The following is an 11,409-nucleotide window of genomic DNA, read 5'->3' as shown; positions in this document are numbered from 1 at the left end:
CGGCTTTCAGCGGAAGGAAGGTGGTCGATGGGGGCAAGATTGGATCACTTTGCGTGGTGGGTGTCTCAGATTACCTGAGCTCAAAACCCTTTGTTTGATCTGTGCATTCTCGCCGCTAGTCTCGCCTTTGACTGAGGCTCGGGGGGCAGCTGGTCTGATGGATGTTCTGTTTTTTAGAAGCCGATTGAGATGTCATCGGCTAATCCTTCGTTGCAACCTTCTTCGCAAAATGATGAGTGCTCGCAGAAAAGGATTGCTGAAACTGGTGGGAGACATTTAAGGGCTCTCTGGAAGACTCCACATTATCCACCAGATCTCAAGATCATCAGTTGAAGAATCGAAGGATGGATTTTAAGGGACCGATGCGTTGCTATCGGCTCATTAAGCATTGGCTAAGGGGACAAATCGGCAAGATCAGTATGAGAGGAAATCGGCTAAATTAAGCTCAAAGGAAATCGGCAAAATCAAATTGGGAGAAGTTCTTCATTGATAAGCAAGATTTCTTACATAAAGAGCTGATTACTCTCAAAAGGAAGTACTAGGGGATACATTGCCCCGTCTACTACTACTGGTCCTATACTAAAGGTCCTATCTACGGGTCGTCGCTGCCCTCGTCATCGCCGTCGTCGCCGCTGTCGGCGCTACTCCCGGCGGGCTCGTCATCGCTGCTCCAGTGGCCGCCGACCGGGCCCTCATTGTCCTCGTCCTCCCCGTCAGCGTCGTCTTCGTCGCTGTCGAAGTCGCTGAGGTTCCCCGGCCAGGGGCAGAACCGCTTGGCCGGCGGCTCGTCGGAGGAGGTGTCGTCCTCCTCCTCCTTCTCCTCTCCCTCCTCCTCCTCCTCCTCGGGAGAGGTGAAGTCGCAGGAGAAGCGATCGTCATCGCTCTCCTCCTCCGTTTCCCCGTCGGCGAGGAAGCGGAGGTCGCTTTCCCCGTCGGTCAAGGACTTGTCGTCCTCAGACCAGACGGAGAAGTCGTGGCTGGACTCCTCCCCGGCCGCAATGGCACGGCGGGTGTTGGCCGCATGGACCTCCGCCGGGTTCGGCTCCGGCGTCGGCTCACGGGAAGAGGAGGATTGGCTGGAAAGATCCGATGGCGCAGAGGAGGAAGAAGACATGGTGGCGCAGGAGGGCTTTTGGGAGTGCTAATGCGAAGGGGATGCGGAAGTAAACTGTGCGGAGCGGTTAAATAAAAAGGGGTATAGTGGAAATTCAATGCCACAGCAGTTTCCGAGGAAGTGGTGCCTAAAAAAAAAACTGCCAGGTCACGCGGAGAAGTTGAGAAGGCAAGGCATCATGATGAAGGATACTGCGACGGTTCTGCCACGACATGACCCAACGAAGGAAAAGCAGAGTGATTTTGGAATTATCAATTCCAAAACCAGGGGGGCATTTGTTATCACCATAATTTGACCGAGTCAGAGGTGGGCCGCGATCAAGATGGACTTGAAGATTATATACGGAAGAAATACGCGAATCGGCCTTATATGCAAAGTTTGGGCTAGTTTGCCCTTGTACCTATAACATAGTAGATTACGTGTCGGTTAGTTAGAGTTTGTCTCGTGCACGGTGGGGATTCTTCCCACGTTAGAAAGTCCCCTGGACTATAAATATGTATCTAGGGTTTATGGAATAAACAACAACCAACGTTCAACCACAAATCAATCTCGGCGCATCGCCAACTCCTTCGTCTCGAGGGTTTCTACCGGTAAGCATCATGCTGCCTAGATCGCATCTTGCGATCTAGGCAGCAGAAGCTTCATGTTGTTCATGCGTTGCTCGTACTGAAGCCTTTTTGATGGCGAGCAACGTAGTTATCATAGATGTGTTAGGGTTAGCATAGTTCTTCGTATCATATGCTGTCGTAGTGCAACCCTTGCATATCTAGCCGCCCTTACACCTATCTTAGGTGTAGGGGCGGCACCCCGCTTGATCATTATTTAGTAGATCCGATCCGTTACGGTTGCTCCTTGTTCTCCAAGGATTAGTTTAACTAGCAAAGAAAGGCGCGGCGGCACGCCGCGCCCTCAAGATAGCTGTGCGTTTGAAAAATAAAAGATGATTCTAAAACTTTGCAAAGTTTGAGTGACCAAGGCAGCATATTTTAGGGGGCAGCCTGCTGTTGCGTAGCCTGTAGACGGGCCATGTTGTACTTGTATAGTCCATATGCATGTAAGCACTGTAAAGATACATAAATATAAGAACAAATAGAGATAAAATGGACACTATTAGGCACAATCAGTTACTCATTGAAAACCCCTAAAATTGAATAGTGCCACTCGGGATTCCACATCAGAAAGGAGCAGGTGCCAAAAAGAACATATGAAGTTGGTTTAAAGTGACAACAACTACATGTAGAAGCTGAGAATCTACAACCATAAAATAGCTCAAATGCGGTTGGTAAACTTCTCAAATCATTGGTGCCAACATTTCTTCTTTATTCTTTCATCTTCAGTACCATCAGCATTTCACTTGTTCTAATGGAAACCGAAAATCTCTAAATTTTTGTGTCTTAAATCGAGACATAAGGGATCTGGACTAATGTATGTTGACATAAACAAAAATCTAGGGGAAATTACTTTGTAGGCGGTGAGAAAATAAAATTTTGGATTTTCAAGAATCATGTCTAGATCAATTACGAAAAAAAAACACATGAAGGGCAGGTTAAGCATTATTGTCACATCCTAAATTATCTTTGACCTTGTAGTAGTTCCTTCATGCAGTGATTTTTATCTCACATATTGCCGGCCAGGTTCACCCGCTGCACCTGATTCTCCGCCGAGCTGGCTGCTCCCCCTCTCCACAATCCGGCCGGTGCCGCAGCGCCGCCCCTCAACTCTCCTGGCAAGCCATAGGAAACATGTGAAGAGCAACAATCCATAGTACATAGCTAGAAATGTCAAGTGGTAGGGACATAAAGGCCTAGGCAAGATTGTAAATATAAATGGTGTGAGTGTTGTGTTGCAACAGAGCTATACGAACGCAACCCTGCAACTGTGTTTCTTTCTAGTCCCTTGAAGCAAATATAGAACTAAGTAATACTATATGACCTATCTTTAGTTTGAAATATCAATTAATTTAATTATGTTTACTCTCATATAGAGAAGTCAGCTATATTTAGCTACTTGGATGTAAATGTACTGTAAATTACTGTTTAGATAAGTTTTATTAGTCTTTCCTAGGTTTCTTTAATAGTCCACACAAAGCTGAACACTGGGCACAGAGCAACTGTTGTTTCAAATGTTTCTGCAACACTCTAATTGTCTCACTATATATTCGGTTGCTCAGGAAAAAATCTAGTCAGCGCATCATGGGAAAATGAGTGAATTCTTGTAGAATAGATAACCTGTCTCATTATAATTTAGTTATTACCTCAGGTTCATCAAGTAGTATATGTTTTACTTTGTGGCTATTGACATGCTATATAGTATTTTGCATTTCAAATAGAATATTTCCCTAGCTGGAGTCTCGAAGAGTGCTAAAAATGTCTGATCTAAACTTGTTCTTCAGATATAGTATAACTGTATTCAAATCGAACAACTATTTATCTCGGCGAAATTTGTAAGAATAAGGTCAGCCAGTCGAGACTTTGGGCCTATTGGCCCAGTTTAAATCACTGGAAAGAAATGGTAAAATGATGTGTTCTAACGAAATGAAATGCAGCTCACTGGTCTGAGACAGAGAGGCAAAGTAACGTACATAGTTTCCATGTAGTGCAGTATGAATATCTAAATGCTTATGTTCTTCTGAATACTCATGAGATAGTTTCATTCTTCATGGTTTGCTAGCTTACTTGCAAAAACATTTCTTTATGCATAATCTTAGTTGGCAATTCATAACTATAAAGCTCTTGGGAGAAAAAGACTGGAGCACAAGAAATCCAGAACTGTCCTTCTATCATCCAAATAAGTCCACACTTTTATGTTACTTAAAGTGACGTTTAGGCATAATTTTCTTGTATATTACGAACAATCCAGAACCTCTATCCTGCAAGCACTATTGCTTAGAACACTCCCATGCACCATCATTTTCCTATCTTCCACATATAGATAATTAACACTGTATGTCAGCTTTTTAAAACATTATTATGTGTATTTTGCCAATTAATAGTGCAAGGACCTTATAGCCCGATTACATGGAAATCTACAACTCAGTTTGAATCATCTATGGATTTCACCCTTCAGAAGAGACCGTAAGATTTCTATCAATGTCTAATGTATTTGTAGAGGGCCTGAGTACAGTTAAGAATACGATGAAGCAAAAAAAAAAAAAATCGAGGTTACTTGTTGAATAACACTATAATTATAAGGAAAAATAACTTGGCTCTGCTGCTGTATTTAGACACCGACACTTATAAGGGCTTTTAAATGTGTAGTCGTAGAGATGAGGTTTCTTCCAACATTCTTTGCATCATAAGGCTAAGTACTTACCGGTTGTATTGTAGATAGTAAGTGTGAGATTAAATCACCCAACAGATTGAACAAATTCCCAAGTCATATGCAACTATGTGGATATTACAACAGCTTACAATGATATCAAAATTCACTTCGGACACAACAACCACAATGATAATATCAGTTGCGTTGCCTCACAGCAGCAAAGCCCTACCATTTTGCTGTTGATGGCTCCTATTGCTGAATAAAATTACCACACTTCGAAAGAATAGCTCGCCTCACAGCCACATGGAGCCCTACCATTTGACTTGTGGGTGGCTCGTACCGAAATTAATTCAATACAGAGTGATGGCACTCTCGGTTGGTGCGAGATTGAGGTGCATGATACGGCAGTGATATGTGTACGAACTATGACATTTGAAGACTGGCCATTAAAACAAATTCTACCATCTCTAGAATGACAGATGGAAAGAGCATGCTATGTTTGTTAGAAGGTCTCGCCTCATAAGTTAACGATTGTCTCAGAGGCATCATTTCAAAAGCAATGTATATGCGTAGGCTTGCCAAGGTAAGAAAATAAAATAAGACTGGTGATAAACTATCCACCACCAAATAGCCAATTTTCACACATAATATATCCATTCAATGAGGTATTGAGGTCGATCTGAAGACAACTAATTTGATGGTAGTGCATGCCCTTCTCTTTTGATCGTATTACGAAAATACAGCTAAAATGTGGGATGAAAATTTTTTTTTTAACAATCATAAAATATCTACCAGTAAACTTCTCTGAAATTAATGTTCTAGTACATGTTCAACACTGCTAAAAGATAATGCATATTTTCAGTAAAAAGTATGTAACAAAGTAGTAACATACCTTCATGATTGATCTTTGAAAGAAATTATACCTCTAATACATGCTGAGCATAGGCAAATGACAGTGCATATTGTCAGTAAATATAGGTAACATACCAGTGACACACCAGGGATGCTAAAATGAACATGATCAGAGTCTTCAGAGGAGATTTACATATAACCTGGGGCTTTCATTTTCAAAGCATCTTTTCTTTGGAACTTCAGCATTCTGATTTGTGTCACACTTTCCGAACATATTTAACGTCGTGGCCATCTAAATTTTCAACAACAAAAAATCCTCACTCAGATACAACAACCATGTTTTATCAAAAATCAAAATAGGGGAACTATATACCGATTTGGAACTCAATGTCTTGGATGGACACTCATAAATCATCCAAATATTGAAGGTATATTCTATAGGAAACTGAGAATATCAAATTGCACACCTAAGGTTTAATGGAACACTAAAAACTGAATTATGTGCTATAAGTTGTCACATTATCCAAGAGGGGACATCCACAGCGGCACATGCTGCTTGGCACCACAGAGGACTTGACAAACTCCAGCTTCAGACGTTTGTGTGGAATGGTATCGTGGCTCCAGTCCATCTCTTCATGATTGTCCTTCCCTAGAGTTCATAAAAGCTGAGGTAACTAATAATCAAGATCCCATGGAAGCATTTCAAGTAAGAAAGCGGTGCAGAATTAGATATCCATAAATAATTTTTTTGTAATAATGAAGAAACAGTACAAACATAAAAAAACCAAATTTTCCGTTGTCTTGAAACAAATGCTAGAAATTACTATTTGCTAACTTTCTCGCTTGTGAATCACGACACACCTGAAATTCCACTCTCAAATATACAGGTGGTCCTTCCCATATGTTATTATTCACGTATTCCACTCCTATATGGAATATCAGGCGTAGTTTCTCGGTGATGTAGTGCTCCTGATCCCGAGAAGGCGCAAGCATTGCTTGTCTTTGAGTGCCCACCCGACTGAACAGGCAGCAGGGCCACTGTCTAGGTGAGGATTTGCTGTGGAAAAACCTGAGTGAGGATGGCTGGAGCACCTTGGCATCACGCCACCGGCCACGAAGGAGCTTCACTGGCATGTTGTACAATCAACATACGAATTTAGAACTCCGCAGGTACCTACATGAACCCTAATTATCAGTCATTTAGCTAATCACTTTGTGACTGGAATTAAAATTTAGCAATAAAGCTGAAACAACAATTATACGCCTATAGTAAAAAAACTTTGAGAATTTATACAAATATGCAGTAGTGGTAGTGTTCTCAATGAAAAAAATCGATCGAAAGCATTGAAGAACCACTCTGCTATTGACAGCATGCTGAAGTCAGCAACTTTCTCAACAAAAATAACTAAGGAGGCATGATTTTTTCAGTAAAAACAGAGAAACACAACCAATAAACTGCAACAAAAAGATAGTTGCATGTTTTAAATAGTTGCATGCAGAGTACTACGTCATGAGAGCCAAGCTTTAAATAGTTACAAGGTTGTGACATTGGCCATGATAAAATTACTATGCAAAGCTTGTCGTTTCTGGCCTCATCCTGAAGCTAAGAGCAAGGAGAAACTATAATACCTTCAAAGAAACACCTTGAAACTGAAATATGCGTCAACCGTGATGCACTAATGTCAGTACCTTAAGCGAGTGCACTTTAATTTTGAATATTAAGTTCCAGGATAAGCAACAGAAAATATCAACCATCAATCATCATCAAAATTAACCATTACATTTCTATAGCATGTGTTGAATAGTGCAGTTAGCAAAATCAACAGAAATAAACCCATTGTACATATTGCCACCATTCTTTGCAAATAAGCTAAATAGTGCAGTGAGAAAAAAACATATGGAGAAAATTCTGCACGACATCGTACCTCGAACATCCAGTTTAGCCTTGAGGCCTAAATCTGCAACGCATAATGCCAACAGCTGTCATCAAGAAAAATCACAGTTTAGAACGATGCCCTTGAATCATTCCATTTTTTCCATGCTTTGCTATATAATGAGCTCCAACATCTAATTGCAGAACCTCACAGCAAAAAAACAGAGCATTGGACCATTCCCAACAACCATAAGATATCAAGGCTAGCAAGAAGAACTCCTAGATACATTGCATGCTGAGCATATGGGTTATCAGTTGAATAAATTGCTCTAGACCACACAGATGAAATGAGAAATCTGAAAATACATTGACTTGAAGTAGGAATAACAACAAACACTTCGTGGGCACCAAAATCACAAAGCAGAGAACCTAATAGTCAGAAAATCTCCATGAGCACCTACCTCCTTCCCGCTTCCGGTCCGACAGGGGCTTCCTCGAAAACCAGGGGAGAGAGAGAGAGAGGAGGGCGCCTATGCTGGTGAGAGGAGAAGGCTGGAGGGTCACCCCCACACCAGTTCGTCCGCTCCATCGGCTAGCACGCACACTTGATAGAGAGAATTGACCACGGGAATGGCCACACAGGTCGAGCGCCTTGATGGTACTGCCATGGCGACAACCACAGAAGCGAACAGCTCATACAGGGGAGGGTAAGGCAGCCATAGGAGAGAGGAGGCTCTCAGTCTTGGAAAGGGGAGGCACCACATGAGCGCCAGACTCCCGCAGAGGCCGCCACTGGACGCGTCCGTACTGACTACGCCCCATCAGTAGCTTGCCCCAGCCAAGATTCAGCCAACCTCTACAGAGGCCGATGTTCCCCGCCGTCTCTATATCGTCGCCCAAGCAACGCCACGACGTGGTCGAGGCGGAGTTCCAGGAGGTGGTCACCAGGGTCGATTTGTGGAGCTGGAGCTCTGGTATATCGAGGAAGAGGTCCAGGCGACGTAGAGGAAGTCGTGCTCGATGAGGAGGGGGAGCTGGAGGTGCGGCGGTGTCGGAGCAGTGCCGGCGACCAAGCCCAAGTTGGGGCTAGGATTTCGCGTGTCCGCGCCGTAGGGCCAAGGCAGAGCGCCGCTTTCGTGGGGAAAAAGAAGATGAGGATGCGGCCGAGCCGCGGCGCTGTGCGGCGGCGCCGGATGTGGCCATGGAGAGGGAGCACCGGGCAGAGCACCGTCCCGGAGACGAAAGAGAAGAAATGTGAGAGGTGGGGGATCCTAACAGGGAGGGGGCAAAATGGCTGGTCGTAGCGGTATTTCAGAAACGTGGGCGCCGCTTTGACCACGTATAGCAATACTACAGCCACACAAAAAAGGCCACAACCGAAGCACTATCAAGGAAGGAGAAGAAAATTACATACGTCCTGATAAACTCCTAGCTCCTCTAGAAAATCTTACCGAGCACCCCAAAACTTACACAGAAGAATAACAGGGAGTCTCAAAATTCTAAGAAAAAAGAAGTTTGTTGCTCTTTAATATAGTAGTTATAGTTATATCTGCAATAGTTAGGCCTTACAAAGGGTTGGAGGATCCAGCGGCACGTAGGGTGTCGTTTGCTAGTCCTAGACAGGATGTTCCGGGGATCAACCTCGTGTTGGTTTTTAGGCCCTATCTAGGATCGGCTTACGATCACCGTGCGTGGCCGCGAGGCCCAATCGTGAGTAGGATGATCCGATTATGCAGTGAAAACCCCAAATCGTTGTAGATCGAGTTAGCTTTATCTTGATCAAGCAGGACCACCATATATTCGTGCACCTCGTACGAATCATGGGTGGATCGGCTCTTTGAGCCGATTCACAGGATAACCTGAGAGCCGATCGAAGCTCGTATTTAATGTTTACGTGTATGCCATGCAGGAAACTAAGCGAGGCATCTCCATCACCTTCCTGACCAGGTATAGGTCAGGTGGCACGCCCTTGCACCAGCATCGGACGTGTGTACCAGAGGCTTTGCGGGCCGTCGCTCGGAGGGACCAGGGCCAGCCGCAGCCCTAAGTTGTTCCCGGCTCTACTGTGTTGCCCGTCGCTGCCCGCCGGTGGGTTTTGACCGCAACAAAAAGACATATTGTAAACATTATAAGACTCTACACCGTCTTCCTTGTTGTTCAAACTCAATACTAGAAATTATCTAGACCTTAGAGAAACCAAATATGCAAACCAAATTTTAGCATGCTCTATGTATTTCTTCATTAATAGGTGCAAAGTATATGATGCAAGAGCTTAAACATGAGCACAACAATTGCCAAGTATCACATTACCCAAGACATTTATAGCAATTACTACATGTATCATTTTCCAATTCCAACCATATAACAATTTAACGAAGAGGAAACTTCGCCATGAATACTAAAAGCTAAGAACACATGTGTTCATACGAACCAGCGGAGCGTGTCTCTCTCCCACACAAGCATGATGTAATCCAATTTATTCAAACACAAACAAAAACAAAAGCACACAGACGCTCCAAGTAAAGTACATGAGATGTGACCGAATAAAAATATAGTTTCAAGAGAAGGAACCTGATAATTTTGTCGATGAAGAAGGGGATGCCTTGGGCATCCCCAAGCTTAGACGCTTGAGTCTTCTTGATATATGCAGGGGTGAACCACCGGGGCATCCCCAAGCTTAGAGCTTTCACTCTTCTTGATCATAGTATATCATCCTCCTCTCTTGACCCTTGAAAACTTCCTCCACACCAAACTCGAAACAAATTCATTAGAGGGTTAGTGCACACTAAAAATTAACATGTTCAGAGGTAACACAATCATTTTTAACACCTCTGGACATTGCATAAAGCTACTAGACATTAATGGATCAAAGAAATGCATCCAACATAGCAAAAGAGGCAATGCGAAATAAAAGGCAGAATCTGTCAAAACAGAACAGTTCGTATTGACGAATTTTAAAATGGCACCAGACTTGCTCAAATGAAAATGCCCAAATTGAATGAAAGTTGCGTACATATCTGAGGATCACTCACGTAAATTGGCATAATTTTCTGAGTTACCTACAGAGAATTTTGCCCAGATTCGTGACAGCAAAGAAATCTGTTTCTGCGCAGTAATCCAAATCTAGTATCAACCTTGCTATCAAAGACTTTACTTGGCACAACAAAACACAAAACTAAGATAAGGAGAGGTTGCTACAGTAGTAAACAACTTCCAAGACACAAATATAAAACAAAGTACTGTAGCAAAATAACACATGGGTTATCTCCCAAGAAGTTCTTTTCTTTATAGCCATTAAGATGGGCTCAGCAGTTTTAATGATGCACTCGCAAGAAATAGTATTTGAAGCAAAAGAGAGCATCAAGAGGCAAATTCAAAACACATTTAAGTCTAACATGCTTCCTATGCATAGGAATCTTGTAAATAAACAAGTTCATGAAGAGCAAAGTAACAAGCATAGGAAGATAGAACAAGTGTAGCTTCAAAAATTTCAGCACATAGAGAGGTGTTTTAGTAACATGAAAATTTCTACAACCATATTTTCCTCTCTCATAATAACTTTCAGTAGCAACATGAGCAAACTCAACAATATAACCATCACATAAAGCATTCTTATCATGAGTCTCATGCATAAAATTATTACTCTCCACATAGGCATAATCAATTTTATTAGTTGTAGTAGGAGCAAATTCAACAAAGTAGCTATCATTATTATTCTCATCAAGTGTAGGAGGCATAGTATAATCACAACAAAATTTACTCTCCATAGTAGGTGGCACCAAAAGACCACTATCATTATAATCATCATAAATAGGAGGCAAAGTATCATCAAAGAAAATTTTCTCCTTAATGCTTGGGGGACTAAAAATATCATGCAAACCAGCTTCCCCAAGCTTAGAACTTTCTATATCATTATCAACAATGGTGTTCAAAGCGTTCATACTAATATTACTACCAACATGCAAATAAGATTCCATAGGTTTTTTAATTTTCGCATCAAACAATCCATGTTTTAAATCAGGAAACAGAAATAGAAGCTCATTCTTGTCCATTATGCCAAACTAGTGTAAACAAGAAACAAAAAGATGCAATTGCAGGATCTAAAGGAAATAGCTTTGAGTACTTACGGCGCCGGGAAATAGCTTAGTAGCCGAGATCCGGAGTGTGAGTACCTTTTACCTTTCCTCCCCGGCAACGGCGCTAGAAAATAGCTTGATGTCTACTTCCCCCTCCTTTCCCTGTAGACAGTGTTGGGCCTCCAAGAGCAGAGGTTTGTAGAACAGCAGCAAGTTTTCCCTTAAGTGGATCA

At 42.5% G+C, this 11,409-nt stretch overlaps 1 long non-coding RNA gene across 1 annotated transcript; it reads right to left on the bottom strand.

The window, feature by feature from the left end:
• Nucleotides 1-2,312: 2,312 nt before the first annotated feature.
• On the bottom strand, nt 2,313-8,362 carry LOC127320854 (uncharacterized). The gene is made up of 4 exons (XR_007863586.2): nt 7,562-8,362; nt 7,153-7,207; nt 6,089-6,401; nt 2,313-5,876 (listed from the first exon to the last, which is right to left on the bottom strand). It is a non-coding gene; the product is annotated as an uncharacterized lncRNA (long non-coding RNA).
• Between the last annotated feature and the right edge of the window lie 3,047 nt (nt 8,363-11,409).

The sequence above is a fragment of the Lolium perenne genome, chromosome 5 (assembly GCF_019359855.2).
Source record: "Lolium perenne isolate Kyuss_39 chromosome 5, Kyuss_2.0, whole genome shotgun sequence".
NCBI classification, from domain to species: Eukaryota; Viridiplantae; Streptophyta; class Magnoliopsida; order Poales; family Poaceae; genus Lolium; species Lolium perenne.
The sequence above is the reverse complement of the archived record's forward strand: the minus strand, read 5'-3'. Positions and strand labels throughout refer to the sequence as shown.